Source organism: Mobula hypostoma, chromosome 4, assembly GCF_963921235.1.
Source record: "Mobula hypostoma chromosome 4, sMobHyp1.1, whole genome shotgun sequence".
Taxonomy (NCBI): domain Eukaryota; kingdom Metazoa; phylum Chordata; class Chondrichthyes; order Myliobatiformes; family Myliobatidae; genus Mobula; species Mobula hypostoma.
The window spans coordinates 68,550,876-68,571,382 of NC_086100.1; the positions used below are offsets into that span (position 1 = coordinate 68,550,876).

At 44.0% G+C, this 20,507-nt stretch overlaps 1 long non-coding RNA gene across 2 annotated transcripts in view; it reads left to right on the forward strand.

Annotated features, from left to right (window-relative positions):
• The window catches only part of LOC134345368 (uncharacterized), a 40,953-nt gene that overhangs the window by 10,933 nt on the left and 9,513 nt on the right, over positions 1-20,507 (forward strand). The window lies entirely within an intron of this gene.

Consider the following 20,507-nt stretch of genomic DNA (forward strand, 5'->3'; position numbering starts at 1 on the left):
GTGTAAAGTGGGTCCAAGGACGGACGATTGGTTTGTGTGATGTGCTACACCGTGTTCACGATCTCCTGCAGCTTCTTTCGGCCTTGGACAGGACAACTTCCATATCAGGTTGTGATGCACCCTAGGAGAATGCTTTCTACGGTGCATCTATAAAAATTAGTGAAGGTTTTAGCGGACAGGCCAAATTTCTTTAGTTTTCTCAGGAAGTAAAGGCGCTGGTGGGCCTTCTTGGCAGTGAACTCTGCTTGGTTGGACCAAGTCAGGTCATTTGTGATATTGACCCCGAGCAACTTAAAGCTTTTGACCTGTTCCACTTGTGCATCAGCGATGTAAGTTGGGTCGTGCAGTCTGCTACTCCTTCTGAAGTCAACAACCAATTCCTTCATCTTGCTGACGTTGAGGGATAGGTTATTGTCTTCGCACCATGCCACCCGGTTCTTAATTTCCTCTCTGTACTCAAACTCATCATTACCTGAGACACGGCCTACAATTGTTGTGCCATCAGCAAACTTATATATTGAGTTTGATGGAAACTTGGCTACACAATCATGGGTGTACAGTGAGTACAGCAGGGGGCTGAGTACACAGCCTTGTGGGGCACCGGTGCTCAAAGTGATTGTAGAGGAGAGCTTGTCCCCTATTTTTACAGCCTGGGTCCTGTCTGTGAGGAAGTTGAAGATCCAGCTGCAGATCAGAGTGCTAAGGCCCAGGTTCTGGAGCTTAGGAATCAGTTTATTTGGAATAATGGTATTAAAAGCAGAGCTGTAGTCAATGAAAAGGAGCCTTATGTACGCGTCTTTATTCTCCAGGTGTTCTAAGGAGGAATGTAGGGCCAGAGAGATGGCATCTGCCGTTGACCTGTTGCTCCAGCAGGCAAATTGCAAAGCGTCGAGGTTGACCGGTGGGCTGTGGTTGATGTGGGCCATAACCAGTCTCTCAAAGCACTTCATAGCAATTGATGCCAGAGCCACAGGTCGATAGTCATAAGGAACCTGATAAATCATTGAACTCAACACAACTAAGTGAATTTTGCAGAGAGCTTTTGATCTCTGGAGCTCTGGAGGCTGGAACACCCAAAGTATATACGGAGGAAGTAAATACATTTTTGAAATTTTGGGGTATTAAGCACTGTAGGGATCTGACACAGAGACAGAGTTGAGGTCCACGCATGTAACGAGAGCTGTATAACTCATCTCCCTCTACCTTAGGCCACGAACATATCAATCACCCCTGCTGTGGACCACCTGGAGGTCCAATACGCTCTTGTTACATGCACATGCAGTTCAACTCTTTGAGTGATAATGCAGAAAGTTTGAAGTTAATAACTCATCTCCTTCTACCTCAGGCCACGAACTTATCAATCACCCCTGCTGTGGACCACTTCTACAAAGAAGGGATCCGTATGCTCCATGACTGCTGGACTAACTGTGTACATGTAGGAGGGGACTATGTTGAAGAATAAATGCGCTAGGTTTTCTAAAATTGAATCCTTCTGGCCTAGGCCACGAACTTATCAATCACCCCTCGTATAAAATGTAGAAGCCCCATGTTTAACTCAGCACACAATTGTCATTGTCTCCTGCACAAGTTTTCACTAATGCTCTCTTGCCTAGTCCTGTTGCTTGCAATCTCTCGTTTAAAGGTTGGTAGAGGGAGCCTTCTACAGATCAGGAAACATAGAACTGATGTCTCATTTCAGCAAATGATCTTCACGTTTTTATATCTGTCACAGGAGTCTTCTTCACAGAGAGTGTCAAGAACAATAATGTAAAAGCAGAACAAGCAGGGGATTAAACTGTGTTATAGGAATGAATTTTGCATAAAAGGACATACAGAATAGATGCCAGAACAACATCAGTCAAATTATTTCACAACCACCTGATTCTTTTACAATAAGGCAATAACTTTTGGGGAACATATTCCTCACTGTCCCAAGCTAGTCATTTTATTCAGGCTCATTGACCTGTCATGTATGACATTAGCAAATGTGAGACATACAAGGGTCTGTAACAATGACAATAATTGCCACACAAATGCCACTTATCCCAGCATGATGAAGAATATTATTGCGCTAAATGAGGGCGCATTTGAATAGTGTTAATGCATTAAGAATTATCGATAACAGATAAAATAATTTTTGAAAACAATGTTATTCATCAGTAGAGTTAAGCATCTATTTACAATTTTGTATGTGGTTTTCAACATCTTCTCACAACACAGAACATTCCCTATGTGACTACTGGAAGACTGTTCAACTTCCCTTTGGGTCCAGACGGATGTCCTAGATGGCCGAGAAGACATATGTGCTGCCCTGACAGTCTAAGATGGCTTGTCTGAGATGCCATAGCAAAAGGGATTTGGTGCCTTTACAAAGAATACTTTAGTATTATCTTGAACCTCAGGTACTATAAATGCACAGGAGACTCAGGCAAGGTTGCAATTGTCAGGTTAGTATCCAGACAACTCCTCTACTGCTTCAACCAGCAGATGTAGCTAACTCAACTTACTTATAGGTTGGTGGTGTCCTCCTTAGAGTCATGATTCTTCACTATCTGAGCTGAACTCCGCTTATGATGAAACTGGATGCGGGGGAGTTTCAATCATCCTGCAGAAGTGTGTCAAGTTACCACAAGCCGCATCTCTCTCTTAGGGGAAAGCTACCTGCTTGGGGTTAACTTCTTTTTGGTCCTACAGTAGACAAGGTCTCCTTGTGCAGGGTCTTGTTGTACAGATGGCTCATTGGCATCATTACTTCTATTCATCCACAACTGCAAGCCGCACCATGGGGGAATCGTTATGTTACGTCTTCTGGGACAGCCCTCCACATCGGATTTTCCTCCTGCAACACACATTTTGTCAGCTCTTGCAGCACCAGTCTTGGTGATGGTGATGTGGGATTTTGAGTGCAATGACACACAGATCTCATTACCACTCTCTTCTGCCTCTCCCTCTATTCTCCTGTCCTGTCCCGAATGACGTTGCGGTGGAAAGTGAGGGTGATACCCTGCACAGAATCGTGGTGGCATTTGGTGGTGATCAGATCATTGGGCATGCAATGGCAACAATGGAGCACTGGCAGTGAGATTACCTGGTAGACGTCATTCACTCTCTGCTCATGAGATGGTTTGTGCCAATATAGCCCTCTGCTGTTGCAAATATCTTTTCTGACCAATTTTCTAGCTTTTTTTTTGTGAAGATCCGAATTGGCATTGGTGTTAAGTGCAGCCATGTCTTAGCGCAACAAAAATAGGTGAGATTCAATATCTGGGATGTAAATCAGGAGTGACTTTTGTTCAAAGCAAAGTAAAAACAAAATCTATATTAATATTAAAAATCCTACCTGAACGATGAAACAACATATATCTCTGCCACCACACAACTCCAGCAACCTAGGCTTCATCCTGGCTCTTGGGGCAGTCTATGTGAAGTTTACATATTCTCCATATCTCAACATGGATTTCACTCAGGGTGCTCTGGTTTTCTTCCACATCTCAAAGATTCAGGTTAATTGGTAAAGTTAAACTTTCTCTTATGTATATAGACAAGAGGAGAAAAGGGAGCTGATATCATATAAGAAGTTGCAGGGAGGAGTAGGCTCAGCACAACATATCATGAGCACATGCCTCCCCCAACGCTGGTAGTATCTACATGAAGCACTGCTCATTCATCATCAAAGTTCCCCACAATCTGGGCCGTGCCATCTTTTTGCAGCTCCTGCCATACAGGAGGTGCAGATGCTTGAAGTCCCACACCACCAGGTTCAAAAACAGCTTGTTCCCTTCAGTCATTTATGTTGTGTCTGTGCAACTACATGTTAATTAAATAAAAAGCACGTGTGCGGGAGATAGTTTTAACTGGTGTATTCACATTGCAGCGAGGGAGAGAGTGAGAGAACAATGTACGTGTGTAGACAACAGATCAATGCACATGCATAGAGAACAGATCAATATGTAGCGTTAAGGCGAGACATAGCTCTAAAAGAATTAGTTCCATACATTACATTTCCTCTCCTTTTAGATTAATGCAACATAAAGCTGTTTATGTTTAAAACATTCAATTTCATTTTCATAAACCATATTCCAAATAAACATGTTTTCACAATAACGGTCCATATCTAACTTCACTATATTAAAGATTCAATCTTTTGGGTGGTGCTCTGTTTCTTTCAGTATAGCACCTCTGGGCTTGTGGAGTGGTATCAGATTTGGCAAGTGACTTGCCAATGATAACCTTCTTGTAGCGCCTCTGGACCTGTAAAGTGGCATTAGGTTTGGTCTGGTCTGAGACAACATTCTCAGTTGCCGGTGTCACCTTGCTGTCAGTGACATGATCATTACTGAGAAGTAAGTCTGGTGGCTTTAATGTGTCCACCTTGTCAGGTGCAATCAACTCAGGTGTTTTTCTCAGTTGAGCTTCCTGTATCTTTTCCACAAGCTATCTTCCTATATGATCTCCAACATCCTCTGTGCGCAGCAATGGTCCAGTTCTTGTATCCTGCCGGACGTCCACTTGTCCTCTTGCTAATCGCACATTGGGACTTCCTGTCCTCACTCGAAGCTCATTGCTGCTTCACTTGGCAACTGGCTGAACTGTTTATTCTGCATTTCCTTCCATAAGTCTAGTTTTGGGAGGTCTATGTAAGATTTCAGATTCCCACTCATGAACAGCATTGCCGGTGTTTGACTTGTCATTGCATGAACGAGTTCCAGTACACAAAAAGGAAGTTGTCCATGTGCTGCAGAGAAATACCCTCACTGTCCATTGCTTTAATGGACTTCTTGAAGGTATGGATAAACCTATCAGCTAACCCATTCATTCCTGGGTGGTGAGGAGCTGACTTGCAATGTCTGATGCTATTTTTATCTATGAACAGTTGGAATACTTCTGACATGTATTGTGGTCCGGTGTCACTCACAATTTGTTCTGGTAAGTGTTTCTAGTGAAGATAGTTGTCAGAGCTGAAATAGTCTTTACTGAGGTGGTTGACTCATTTGTATGACCTGTGGCCCCTTCGAATGAGCATCCACAGCAATCAGAAATATTGAGTCCATGAATGGCCCATATGTATTCTTTGCCAAGGTGAAGACAGCCATTCCCATGGGTGTAACGGTGTCTGTGGGGGTGCATTTTGAACTTTTTAGCATTCTGGGAGCTTTTGGCTAAGACTTCAATCTGTTTATCTATTCCCACTCTCTGGTCAGTGCTACCATTTGGACTGCCTTAGCTGTTGATGCTACACTGAGAGATTTGATTGAGTGCCAGTCCAGTTGGATTTTCCTCAACCATTCACATCCGAAAAGTGCTGGCCTTCCACTTTTCAATACATAAAGCTCAAACTGCTGTGTCTGGCCTCCATACATCACATTCACCTTCAGTTTGCCTTTGGGAGACATTTCTTAGCCTATGTAAGCATCAATGAGGTTTTTTCTAATGGTATCTTAGAAAACAGTCTGTTGTAGTCAGTTATAGACAAAGCTGACCCTGTATCCAGCTCCAATTTCGGTTTTATATCAGACACATCGATTGTGATCCAGATTTTGTGATCTGCTTCAGTATGCAATTCTCGACATGAGAGATCATCTTTGTCAGACTCTGTGTCGTCTGGTTCATGTTTGCTCGCTTTACGCATTTGCTTAGTTTTGTGTGTGAAACTTTTCACTTAGTGTGGTTTTTCTCTTTGCTTGTGCTTTTTGTCTGACTCGCACACTCTCTCTCTATGACCTTGTCTGTGACACTTTCTGCAAACCTTCTGCAAACAGTCATTTGCATCATGGGAGGAGTTGCCACATCAATAACACTTTTGGCTTTTAGTACCATTCAGGGACAATTTTGTGCTTTTCTCATTCTAACCTCTCTTTCTGTAGTTCTGCTGCATCATTTTCTGCACTTTCTAATGATATTGCAATGGTTAATGCCTGATCTACGGTTAGGTTTCTTTCTGACAATAGCCTTTTTTGAGTACTTTGACTATGTATGTCACATGCATGCCTGTTCCTTAATGCATCAGAAAGTCCATCTTTAAAGACACAGTGCTGGGAAAGGTTGTGCACTTCTGCAATGTATTCAAAAATGCATTCATCCTTTGACTGGTTCCTTTTGTAAAATCTAAATCTCTCAGTTACTACCAAAAAGAGAAAATCTGCAGATGCTGGAAATCTAATTACACACAAAAATGCTGGAGGAACTCAATAGTCCAGGCGGCATCTATCGAGAAAAGCACAGTCAACGTTTTGGACCAAAACCAGTGGTGGTATAGGGCTCAAGTGATTTTGTAAAATTGTAGCAACTTCATCAAACATTTTGCTTGCTGGCTTTTCAGGGGTTATTAGGTTGTGTAGGAGACTGTATGTCCTAGGACCCATTAAGCTAAGAAGTGTGAGGTCTTTCTTTTGTTCTGCCACGTTGTTCGTGTTGCAATGCAGTTCCAATCTCTCAATATACAACTCCCAGCACCATGTGGTGCTATTAGATTCACCAATTTTCCTGACAGAAGTCATCTCCATGTTTTTCACTTTAAATTTTGCTAGTTGCACATCTTTCATTGCGTACTACGTTGTATTCATGTGTCCTTTCGTTAGCGTCCGTGATGGCCTTCCCTGTACTGTTTAACTTTTTCCTCTCGCTGTCTCATCCCGTAAAGGCCAATTTATACTTCTGTGTCAAAGCTACGCCGTAGGTACGGCATAGCCGCGTACCCTATGCTGTAGCCTGATGCATACCTCCCCAAAAATGTGACTATGCGTCGCGGCGTCGCAGACCGCAACAACTGTGATTGGTCCGCTTGGTAGTATTGCATTTCCACCTACGCTGCAATAGCTTCCCATTGGGCGACTGAAGGGCAGGGAAGGAACTCTGGCTGCAATGCTTTCCATAAAGCTTTACAGACCTCCAAAATTATGGAGGACCCTGTGCTTGACGCCAGTTTGTAGCTAGCTGCTACAGCTTGTTGACTTCCACCTGAAGTGAAAACTCGAATGGTGATTGCCAGTCTCTGAGTATACTGTGCGTACACTGATGAGAAATAAATGGTTGGAGACGATAAACCAAATCGTCAAATCTACCTGCCGACATCTGAAAATATTTGAAATGCATTTCCTTGTCCATGTCTCTCAGTGGCCGGACAAACACAGAAAATTCACCCTCCTTCAGTTTCAGTCGCCTTTGTTTGAAGTTTGAGTTTCTTCGTGCTGAATTTCAAGAAGAAACTCAACACAGTGGCATAGAAACCCCACCGCCAACTAATGTTTTGTCGGTGAATTGCAGAGCGACGCAGACACACCAACGCACAAGTATAAATGCTCACAATAGTGTAGGCCACTTGCGTAGGCTATGCTATAGGCTACTACGCAGAAGTATAAATCAGCCTTAACTGTCAGTGCAGGTTGTAATATTTTCTGTCACTCAGGTTTGTACTCGTCTCATCATTGTGGCATCATTGCTCCAAAAGAAATAGATCCATAATTTACAATTTAGTTCTTGAACTAATAGGAAAAACCTGAATCGCTATGTCAGTATAGCAATTTTATTAACACAGCACTATAGTAACTTTGTTTCTTTTCGTTCTTGTATTCTTTCTTGTATTTGTTTTATAGTTAGTTTTGCTTGCAAATGTTGTGATTCTAATGCTATGTGCTTGTGATGTTGCTGCAAGTAAGTTTTACGTTGGACTTGTGTCTGTGCAGTGGGAGATTGCAGAGTGAGTTGGAGATAGTTACTTGTGGACTTTACATGCCAGATATAAAAAGAATTAAGGGCCATTCAGAACTTTTTGGTGGGCTGCAATCATAACGATCTCTTAGGCACTCAGCATGAGCTAATAAAAAAGATGTGAGGTATAAGTGGTGTGACCATTGTTGGAGTGGCCAGTGTTAGAGTGGTCAAGCTTTGGCTCAAAATTCTCAAGGTAAGAACAGATCAACATTAGAGCTTAAATTTGAGAATTTAGAGGTATAACAAGTGTAGACAGGACGGTAGTTCAGGCAGTGGAATACTCCTCCTGTGAGATGTGTGATTTCAGAGCACCTGACAGTCTCTTGATGGCTTCATCTGCAGGCAGTGTATCTAACTGTACCTCCTGGCTTACGAGGAACCGGAGCTGGTGCTGGATGCTGGAGGCTGAAAACCTCATAGATGAGACTGTTGTAGCGTTGGTGAAATCACCGGACAGACAGAGTCACTGGTAGATACTAAGCAGCTTCTTTATTCGACACAACAAGATACAGCAGGCATCATATGGACGGAGACACTTTCAGTAGAAAGGTCTGCTAGCCCAATGTGAACTCGATATTTATATGCTAAGCACAAAGGCAATCGCTGCTTAAAGAGTTATAGACAATGCATAGACAACGCTTCCTTTTGAAGCTACATACAAAACATTACACCTTCTGACTTCATCCTTTCCTTCCCACGCCAACATGTCTGGATTGGTATCCACAGCCTTTAGGAATGCAAGTTAAATCCACAATACACTTATTTGGCATTTTACGTACTAACATAGAGGACAATTAATATTTTAAAGTATAGATAATACTGTCTTCAAAACTACCTGTAAACTTCACACTTCCATCCGCAGCATCTGGCTAGTATCCCGATATTCACAGCTTTATGAAATGCATTGTTGTGAACTCAATCCACAGTACTTTGTCAAATAGAAGACTGGTGGCCAGAGTCATTTAAGTGTAAATGAATCATCTACCCAAAAACTCACTCTAACAGTCTCGCCTCTTGGCCCTCCTGAACAAAAAATAAAATTTGTACCAGGAAAGGCCAACCTAGGAGGATCTGCTCAAATAGGGCAGCAAAAATGCCCTGTCTCGAAATTCTCCCCCCCAATTTTATGTACCTCGATATCTATCCTAGCATTCCCTAATCGCTACCTACCAAATGTTAAGCAGAGAGGCTGTTCCAAGTCTTTAGGAATGTGGCTCCTTTCGTGTGCCTGTCGGTTCTTTCTCTGCAAGCTGACTGCAGCTTAATCACATTCCTTTGTCTTCAGCCCTTTATCCTCTGGTCGCTGAAACTCTCCCTCCGGGAGCACCCACAGGCCTTCTTATCGATGTACAGGAAGGGGTTGGGGTGGCGTCTACGTAAATGTCTGCAAGGACATCTCCCCAGTGGCACCCCCTTCCGAACTGTTTGGTCGATCACTGATCCAACTGCTGAAAAGGGCCCAGCTCCTCAGACTCGGGGTGACTACTTTCAGATGCTGTGTGCAATCTGAAATGCCATCGAAGTAGTGGAACTTGCCGTCTCTGCTTTAACTCAAAAATCCCTCGCCATCTATTTCCCAATAAATTTCTATACTATGCTATAAAATTAATCATCTACCATCAGCAACCAGCCTTCTTTAAAGAGTACCATCATCATCACACTTTAGCAGGCTATTCATGGTTTTCCAACACGTTCTCAGTGTCTTCTGCCACGTTCTTGGCGTTTTCTGCCTTTGAGTTTTCTCCGGGTATGTTTTCATCAGCTGTGGTCAGGTCTGGCATGGCCGGCTGGTGTTCCTCTCTTAGGTTCTCTGTAATTACTTGGTTACTGGGTACGCTTGGTTCCCCACTCCATCTGTGGGAACAAGAGGGTGAGTTGTACGCTTTAACCTGAGTCCAGTGTTTCCACTGGCTGCCTCGCCGAGTCTGTACACAGACACATGTATCATTCGTTAAGAGTACCTCGTCTGTGGTCCTATCCACCTTGGGGCAAACCCCGGCCTTTCTGGCAGCACCCTCACCATAACTTGGTCACTGGGCTGTGGAAGGACTTTCCCCTTTCCCCCTGCTCCTCTCTGATCAGCGATTCGCTGTTATTGTTTCACTCGGTCCTTCAACACTTTAAGTTGGTTTCAAAGGTCTTTCATGTATTGGGTCATTCTATCCCTGTAAGCCCCAGGCTCCCCGCAACCCGTAATTACCCCATAAGGGAGTCGCATTGCTCGCCCCATCAATAATTCATAGAGGCTGAGACCCAACGTGCGGTTCGGGGTTGCACGCAATCTCATCAGGATTCCTCGTAATACATCAACCTGTCTTTCCTGTCTCAATAGCTTTGGCTAACGCATTCTTGATTGTCCGATTCATCCTTTCTACCATCCCTGAACTCTGGGGGTGGTAGGGTACGTGGAACCGTTGTCGAATCCCTCGCAGTCGACACATTTCCTTCATCACTTTCCCTGTGAAATGTGCTCCCTGATCTGAATCCACCTGAACTGGGGTTCCCCACCTTGGGAGGATTTCCTGAACTAGGATCCATGCAGCGGTGTGGGCAGTGCAATCCCTTGTTGGGAAAGCCTCTACCCACCGGGTGAAGTGATCCATAATTACTAGACAGTAACTTCTCCCCCTGCTTTTTGGCAGGGGCCCTGTGAAGTCTATCTGGATGTTTTCCCAGGGTCCCCTCGGCCGAGGCTGATTTGCCAGCTGTAGCTTTCTGCCCTTACCAGGGTTATGCTGGGCACAAATGATACAACGGCGGCAGAATTTCTCAACATTCCCGCCCATCCCTAGCCACCACCAGTCCTGCCGGAGGGTTGTGATCATACTCTGCCTTCCCTGATGCATCACCCCATGATATAACTTTAGTAGTATCTGTCTAATACAGGGTGGGGCCACCGCGACTCTTTCCTCCCCGTGTGTCCAGCACCCATCTGGTCCCTCCTTTGCGCTTTTTCTACTCCATTTTCCCTTCTCTTCAGCCTCTTCGTATAATTTTACTAAACTGGCTCCTGTCGTTTCCTCCTGCACACTTGCAATTTCAATTGCCTCTTGTTCCCCTGTTGCCTTATTCGCAGTAATGTCTGCCCTCGGCGGAACTGGGAAAACTTTATGTTCTGGAGTGGCCGCAGTCTCTCTGAGTATTCCCTGGTGTTTTTGCTCCTTCCCTATACCCTGAACAGCGGTCAGTGTGTCAGTTTGTATAGGGTCCTGCTTAGGGGGTTTATACAGACCATCCTCTATTTTAACTGGGTTTATCTTTACTCGACCACAATAATGCATGTGTGTACCCACACTGCAGGGAGCTGCTGACATGGTAACCCATAGCCCCCATCCGGGCTGCAGGCTCTGGTGATTGGGGCAGCTGCACCTATGCTGGCCAGGCCATGTATTCTGTTGGTTGTATGCGTTCGCTGCCCCTGACTCGTCCATATTATTTCTCCCTTTTCCAAATCTATAACAGCTCCTGCTTCCCATAGGATGTCTATTCCAAGGATCGTGCTCTCATTGTTTGGACATACCCAGAAATACACTGGAAGCTGCACTCCCTTGATTTCTAGTATTTGCTTCTCGCTTCTTTCTGCTTTTACTGTTTTCCCTCCTACACCCCTGATATAACTGGCCTGTCCAGTTGTTGGTAAGGGTAAGTCTGTTACTGATACTGATGCCCCTGTGTCCACTAACATATTGCATTGCCAGCCCCCTAACAATGCCGTTGTGTACATCCATGGGTCACCAGCGCTGGCAGTGGAGCCCCCTGTCACATCTTTTCCTGCCCTAAGAGGCGCCGTTACTAGCTCTTTGATCTGATGAACAGTCAGACTGGTTGCTGATGGGGTGAGTGGCTGGGTGTCTGCTGTGACCTTCGCCTGGGTTTTCCCCCTCCTTTTTGGACACTGTCTCCAGCCATGTCCCGATAGGCCACAGCTGTGGCATATCAACTCCTTCATTGTCTTATACCTGGTCCGGTAGTCCTTTGCTAGGTGCCCTGGCTGCCGGCAAGCAAAACAAACTCTCCGGGACATCACAGTAGCTGCATCCACTATACCCATTTTATGATTTCTCTTGCTTTTTTCTTTGGTCTATCTCACTGGCCCACAAAACTATCGCAGAGTAGGTGGACCCTACCGTTATGCCTAAATCTAAAACTTCCTGGTGGGCTGAGCTCAGGCCTTCCTTTAGCAATTTTAGGAAGATTGGGCCGTCCTTCCCTGGGTTATCCAACCTTGAATACTCCTCATACACTCGGTATTTACGTTCTGCATAATCTGTGGCTGTCTTGTCAGCTTTTTGAATCACTGCAATTATTGTTCCCCAGCTAGTCTTGCCTCCCCCCAGTCGCTATCTCACTTCCCCTTTAAAAGCGCGATATCTTTCTTCATTACTGGTGCTCCCAGTAGATGCCTATCTACCATCCCGCACCCCCTGAGCCATCCTGTCCCACGTATTCCTCGGGCACTTCGCTTTTACCAACGTGTGTATATCTTTAGGGTGCATCTGGTGAATTTCAACCATTTCCTCGTGCTTGCGCCAGAATTCTGAATTCCCACATGTGACTTTAAATGAGGGCAACTTAGACAAGGTGCTCTGTTTCTCCCCTGGGGTGAAGGGCTTATGAATAGTCATAATCAAGGTCAAGGGCTAGCTCGGATCATCAGGGTTCTCAACCTGACGTTGCCTGACCTCAATAAGTGCCACTCTGGTTTATCTATCTGGGGAAAACCTCTTCCTGAGATATCCCCACACTAATTCCCACGCTACGCAAAATATAAAAGACGGGTACCAGTTAAACAGCACATAGTTGAAACGGCAGATTATGTATTCCACAATCTGCTAATTTTGAGTACACGAACTCATGATGCCTGCTGTATTCCCTTGCATCACACTTACACACGCATACACTAAAATACAACTTCCCGAACGAGTATACACGCCCCTGCTCTGGCATCCCGAACTGTACCGTTGGTTACCACCTTTCGCAACTGGTGGTCCAAGTCTCACCAAGTTAACCAAGTCAACATGCAAAGATTCCTCGCTTACATAAACACACATGCACACGCACACACTACTTTAATATCTACCAGTTCAGCTCTCTGCGTTCGTGATACCTCGTGTTCCCGTGTACCACCGACCGAACAGATCCAAGTGTGGGTGCTATTTTAGAAAAATACTCACCAACATAGACTGCTAGGAACGCTGGCCACACGACGGGTCACAAAGTATCCCACTCCTGACACCAAATGTTGTAGCATGGATGAAATCACCGGAGAGACAGAGTCACTGGTAGATACAAAGCAGCTTCTTTATTTGACACAACAAGGTACAGCAGGCATCATACGGACGGAGACGCTTTCAGTAGAAAGGTCTGCTAGCCCAACGTGGGTTCGACATTTATATACTAAACACAAAGGCAATCGCTACTTAAAATGTTATAGACAATGCGTAGATAATGCTTCCTTTTGAAGCTACATCACACCTTCTGAATTCATCCTTTCCTTCCGACGCCAACATATCTGGGTTGGTATCCACAGCCTTTAGGAATGCAAGTTAAATCCACAATACACTTATTTGGCATTTTACGTGCTAACATAGAGGACAATTAATATTATAAAGTATAGATAATAGTCTTCGAAACTACCTGTAAACTTCATACTTCCATCCCAATAGTATCCAGATATTCACAGCTTTTAGGAAATGCATTGTTGTGAACTCAATCCACAGTACTTTGTCAAACAGAAGACTGGTGGCCAGAGTCATTTAAGTGTAAATGAATTATCTACCCAAAAACTCACTCTAACAGGACTTCTACTAATATGGTCACACCGACACTGCAGGCTTCAGGTAGTAGATGGGGTGTAAGCAGTTCATACAGGATTCCCCTGTGGCCATTCCTCTCAACAACAAGTATACCCCTTTGGACTCTGCTGAGGGGTGATGGCTTATCGGGCACCATGGCACCATGGCAGCAGCCAGACCAGTGGCACTACAGCTGATTCTGAGTCTTATCAGGGAAGTGTAAAGTCATGTAGAGTGATAGTGACAGGAGATTCAATAGTTAGGGGGATGGACTGAAGTTTCAATGGCTGCAAAAAAGACACCAGGATGGTGTGATACCTGTGGGGTCCAGGATGCCTCAGATCAGCTGCAGTAGATTCTTAAAAGGGAGGTGAGCTGCCAGAGGATGTGGTGAACATTGGCGCCAATAATATAGGTAGTAAGGCAGAAGAGGTCTTGTGCAGTGAGAATGGGGATTTTGGGAATAGGTTGAAGAGTAGGACCTTAAAGATAGGCAATCTGTGGAATAGTCCCATTGCTGCGGGCTAGTCATGGCAGAAATAGGACGATAGTACAGATGAATAAGTGACTGAGGAAGTTGAGCAATGGGCAGAGTTTCAGATCTCTGGATCACTGGGATCTCTTCTGGAGAAGGTATGAACTTTACAAAAAGGATGGTTTACACCTGAACCCTAGGAGGCCAATATCCTTGGGGGCAGATTTGTTGGAACTATTGGCGATGGTTTAAACTAATTTATCAGGGGGATGGGAACCAGAGTGATAGGATTAAGGGTAGGGCTGTTGGTATGCAAGTTCGTGCAGTGTGAAATGAGACTGTGAGGAAGGAAAGGCAGATGATAGGGAATAATTGCAGACAGTGGGAAGAGTTGAAAATGGGGGCAAACTCATAAAGACTGATGAACACAGGATTGAATGTGCTACATCTGAATGCATGCAGTATATGGAATAACGTACATGATCTCAAAGTGCGGTTAGAGATTGGCACGTATGACATCGTGTGGCTTAAAGAAAATCATAGTTTGGAGCTTAACATCGAACAATACACATTGTATCAAAAGTTCAGTCAGATAGACAGAGGGGATAGTGTGGCTTTGTTGGTAAAAAAATGAAATCAAATCCTTAGAAAGGGGTGACATATAATCAGAAGAGGTAGAATCCTTGTGGGTATGGTTAAGAAACTGTAAAGGCAAAAAGACTGTGATGGGAGTTATATACAAGATGCTGAACAATCGTCAGGATGTGGGATGTAAATTACAATGGGAAATAGAAAAGGCATGTAATAAGGGCAATGTTATGATAGTCACAGGTGATTTCAATATGCAGGCAGATTGGGAAAATCAGATTGGTGCTGGATCCCAAAAGAGGGAACTTGTAGAATGCCTATGAGATTGCTTTTAGAGCAGCTGTTGTTGGGCCCATTAGGAGAAAGGCAATTCTGGATTAGGTGTTGTGCAATGAACCAAATGTAATTAGGGTGCTTAAGATAAAAGAAATGTTAGGAGGTAGTGATTGTAATATAATAGGGGGCTATTTTTCTGCTTGTCTTCCAATGACTGGAGGTGCTCCACAGGGTTGGTGTTAGGAACACTTCTTTTCACATTATATGTCAACAATTTGGATAATACAAAGGCAGATGGATGGGCAGGTGGTGACGAAGAAGCACAGAGTCTGCAGAACGACTTAGACAGATTGGGAGAATGGGCAAAGCAGTGGCAAATGGAATATAGTGTCGGGAAGTGTATGGTCATGAACTTTGCTAGAAGGGATTTAGACTATTTTGTCAACAGGGAGAAAATTCAAAAATCAGAGCTGTAAAGGACTTGAGAGTTCTTGTGCAGGATTCACTAAACATTAACTTAAGGAAGGGAAATGCAATGATAACATTCACTTCAAAAGGACTAGAATATAGAGCTAGGATGTAATGCTGAGGCTTTATAAAACACTGGTCAGACCACACTTGTAGTATTGTGAGCAGTTTTGGGCCCCTTATCTCAGAAATGATGTACTGGCATTGGAGAGGGTCCAGAGGAGGTTCACGAGTATGATTCTGAGAATAAAAGGGTTAACATGTGAGCAGTGTTTGATGGCTTTGGGCCTGTACTTGGTGGAGTTTAGAAGTATAAATGGGATCTCAATGAAACCTATCAAATATTGAAAGGCCTAGATAGAGTGATTGTGGAGAGGATGTTTCCTATATTGGGGAAGTTCAGGTCCAGAGGCCACAGCTTCTGAATAGAGGGACGTCCATTTAGAACAGAGATGAGGAGGAGTTTTTTAGCCAAATGGTGGTGAATCTGTAGAATTCACTGCAATGGCAATTCATTGAAAGCAAAGTCATTGACTATATTTAAAGAGGAGGTTGATGTATTTTGATTAGTCAAGGCATCAAAGGTTATTGGGAGAAGACAGGAGAATGGGGTTGATAGTGTCATGGTCCAGATCGGGGTCCCTTTAAATTTACCTGGTTTATGTTATGATCTGGACCATTGATTCCCTGTTTTTCCGTGTCCCTTGGCTTTGGTGATTAGAGGCAATTAACGCTCAGCTGAACCTGTAGTTTATAGTCTCCGGCTTTCAGCCGTTCGGTGCGGGAGCGTCTGCAAAGTCATCAAAGGTACGGTGTGCCGATGTCATCTGACCAGAGCAAGCCTAGTCTCTGCTGAAGCGAGTGCTGGCAATTCGCCCTTCCTCACCGGAGCAACCCTGTCCAGTTACCTCGCCGAAGCGAGCCTGCAAAGTTTCCTCATCAAGGTGGGTCCGTCAGTTAACCCCCGGAGAGAATCAGGAGCCACTGTCTACTGTTCCTGGGCTGAGTCTAGAGCTCACCGCTACCTGGAGGTTCCAAGCACCATGTCCTGGCTCCAGCGGCGTCCAAGTACCACGTCCAAGTCCAAGTCCTGGCCCTGGTGGCATCCAAGTACCAAGTCAAGTCCTGGCCCTGGTGGCATCCGAGTACCTAGTCAAGTCCTGGCCCTGGCAGTCTGTGGTTCCTGTCCTACCCCCCTGTCTGAATCCTTTCTCTGCCCCTCTCGCCTCTAGTCCTCATCTGTAGCCCTCGCCTGCACCTCGGTCTAGTTCTATCGCTGGAGCTAGATAGGAACTGTGTTGTTCTTTGGTGTTTTTCTTGTCTTGTCCTCGCCTCCATGGGGTAAGTCAGGTCGTCTTGCCGTTGGTCCGTGGGGGGTCATGTCTTGTCCTGTCTTGTCCTCGCCTCCGTGGGGTAAGTCAGGCTGTCTTGCCATTGCCCCGCGGAGGGTCATGAGTCATGGCCCTATGTCCTGTACCCAAGGAGGGGTCCCGGCTCTCTGTTCTATGTGTGAGTCCCGGCCCTATGTCCTGTTCCCAAGGAGAGGTCCTGGCTTTGTGTTCTGTGTTCTGTGTCCATGGTTACATGTACCTGCTCTCCCGAGACCGAGGCTCTGTAGTTCCCATGTTCCTCCTCTCCCTAGCCCATGTCATGTCCTTGCCTGGTTCTGGGGTCCGAGCCAGAGGCAAGACCCAGGTACTGGGTCCTTGCCCGGACTCTGGCTCGGAGTCCATACCCTAGCCTCTTCATCTCTCCTCTAGTTCTGGGATCCAATTCCGAGTCCTAGCCCAGAACCCTAGTCCCGGCCGAGTAGTAGTCCTAAGTCCTTGTCCAGTTCACTACTCCTGCTCCTGCCAAGCTCTCCTGGTATCGAACAATAAACTAAATCTAAGTAACCTCACAAGATGTGTCTTGCATTTGGGTCCACCCTTGCTCCCAATGCCCCACCCATTGTGACAGATAGGGATAATAAATCAGCCATGATGGAATGGCGGGGCATACTCAAAGGGTCGAATAGCCTAATTCTGCTTCTATGTCTTATTTTTGCACTTGTGTATTTGACAATAAATTTGAATTTGAATTTGAATTTGACTTCAGTTTGAGAGAGAATAAAGTAATGAAATTAATTAGAGTAAGAGACGGGTGGGGAATGTTCTGAGGTTGGCACGGACTCAGTAGGCAGAATGGCCTTCTGTGTCTAAAGAAGAAATGAAAGCTGCAAAGTATCTTCACTGATAGAGAAGAAAATTATCAGTGATGGAGACATGCTGATGGTTCAAGCTTTGGTCTGAAACCTGACTGAGAAACTCAAAGCTGAGATGTTATCAGCTAGATAAACTGCTTCCACACTTTGCAGATCAATCTGAAGTTGTAAATCACAGAGCAGTCAGTGCAGCTGCCCTGAGATGCTACTTTGCTACTGACAATGATGAGGCCTGGAAAGAAAAAAACCTTCAAAAGGGCCAAATGAATATGACCTAGAAATTCTGAGAAACATATATAGGGTTTGTAATACATGGTCAACCAACCCCTCTTTTGAGCGTGGCGTTGTAACTGCAAAATCCTATTGCTTCAAGCACCAAAGCACAGTGCACATTAGAAAATGCAGCGCAAATTTATTGCACACAAAGGGCTTTCCCACTCTTGCTCTCCAATTGTGGGATAGTAGCTCACAGTGCACAGGCTGAACATCGCAAGCCATGGGAAGTGGGGATTGAAATGAAGTTTGTTTTCAGTGGAGGGAGGAAGGAGGAGGAGGGTGTTTTGGATCAGGACCTGGAATCAGGGACAGCAATTGATTAGTGGTAGGAATGAGGTGAGTTTGAGAGCTGTGGAGATGGCAAGGATCAGGATCATCAATGTGTGTGTGTGTGTGTGTGTGTGTGTGTGTGTGTGTGTGTGTGTGTGTGTGTCCTTAACCAAAGGATCATCTAGGCCAATGGAGTGCATATCATTGGATGCCACTGTGTAGCAAACACCCTATCGCTTTCAGTGGTCAGATCTCCAATTAAAATTAATCTTCAAGTGCACATAATTGTTACACTTTGTGATGGTGTTTCTAGACCATTTTTAATCACCTCCCATACCCAATTACAATGTGGAGCCATTCTGTTAGATTTCCCTTCCTTGGAAACTGGATTGAGATTACTCACATGTGTTAAGCATAGCCCCCTCCACAGAAGGATTCAATTTTCTTTTCATCAGCCCAGAATTTCTGCCCATTGACTACAAAGAGGTTAAAAAAAACTGCAAGTTTGAAGAAAGAAGAAAAAGTCCCACGAGAAATCTATTGTTTTACCAACATCCTCCAAGAGGAAAATGTGTCTGTTGGCCAGTTACACAGTTATGCTATCCATCTTTGCATGGCAATGTCCATGACTGTTTTAGTCTTAGACCCTTCTGTTTGAAATTTTAATAGCCCTTACAGTTTACAACATAAGGAAAAATTAAAGTTCAAATTTGTGTCCATATAGTAAGTCTTGAGCTAACATGGGACATGTAGTGGAAAACAGAAAATTCTGAAGCCATGTTTGGGATCTGGGGTTATGGGGAGGATGGTGAGAGCACCAAGGATCAAGGCAGAGTGTTGGTTGGCTGTATGCAATTGCCACTTGAGGTATGAAGAACAGTATGCTTGATTATGGATCTGTAATCAGTACTTTGTGGTGATTGATATTAATGTGGCTCAGAATCAGTGAGATGGTGGAGTGTGCCTGAATCAGAGGGCAATTAATTAGAAAAAGTTAAGTCCGATCATTAAGTTGGCAGATGAGGTGTAATTCCTTAGGTTGAAGTGGGAGCGTCACAAAGAGCAGGGTTAAAAGAAAAAGGTTAAGTGATGGAATGGGCTGTAACCTACTCAGGGAGGTTACACTGTATTTCTTACAATCTTCTCAGTCTGAAAGTGACCAAGAATAGGCACACTTCAGAATCATGTTTACAAATTTATCCTGGCAATATTCTAAAGCAGGAGTTCCCAACCTCTTTTATACCAAAGACCAATACCATTAAGCAAGGGGTCTGTGGACCCAGGTTGAAAACCCCTGTTATAAAGGAACATTGCATGAGGAATGATTTCATTGTTACAAAGGGAAATGTACAACATCTGCACAAGTGTAATGCAAGACTAAAATGTACCTTCGACATTTCTATGTGGATCGAGGCGTTCAGATACCTTGAAAAGATAACATTCAAAATAAAAGCTATGCATTTGTGTCAGCATTTTACCAGATGAGATACTATCATCTCACCGACTTCTAAGTAATCAATACGAGATGTTCTTCAGTTGCTGATGTTTAATGGCAGCAAAATAACTGGCTGCTGAATGAACAAATCTCTTTAGTTATGGTTTCATTGATGAAAACATGACCGCCCCTTTGACAACAGCTAAGGCAACTAAAATTTATTCCATGATACTATCTTAATTTTTTTCTTTTAATGTTGCATGAAGAATTTAGAGATTTTCTAGCAAACATTTCAAAGGTCTCAGGTAGTTGACATAAATATTAAAACCATAACAGCCAATATCTTTTAATTATTAATAAAACTTTGTTAGATATTTTCAGATATTTTACATGCATCAGGATGTAATTGTTGGATATTGTGGTTTTAAAGGATTAGCTGTGTTGGTTTTAGATATTGCTCCATTCATTTTTCAAAAGCTCCAATTTAACATCATCCACAAGCACTGACTGAACTCACTTGCCTGGAAGGGTTTTGCAGTGTAAAAACAGAACAAAGCTTAGTACCAATGGGATTTACTGAAATATTTTTTGTTTCTTTGTTGAAAACTGAAGGCAGGCTGCATTCTTTTGCAGTTGAGTGGAAGGTGATTAAAATAGTTTTAGTGTGGACTTATATTCAATTCACATGCGGAATTTCCTATTTGTCTAAATTAAAAGGGCATTGCTAAGACCACAGATTAGCTTTTACTGTAGGTTATCATGTGCTTTGGATATGACTCAATGTGTTAAGCAGCAAAACAAGATAAATCGGGAAAATAATATAGATATTTTTGAAAGTGACCCATGCCATAGATATGGCCAGCTATCAACAAACTAAGAATTTACGGCTGCTTGTAAACAAGAATAATTCAGTGGAAATGAGGCCACTCAGCCCTTCAGATTTGTGTTGAATGCTTTCACCATTAAACTTTTCTGATCCTGTTTGCATGATCACATTTGTTTAATATCTAT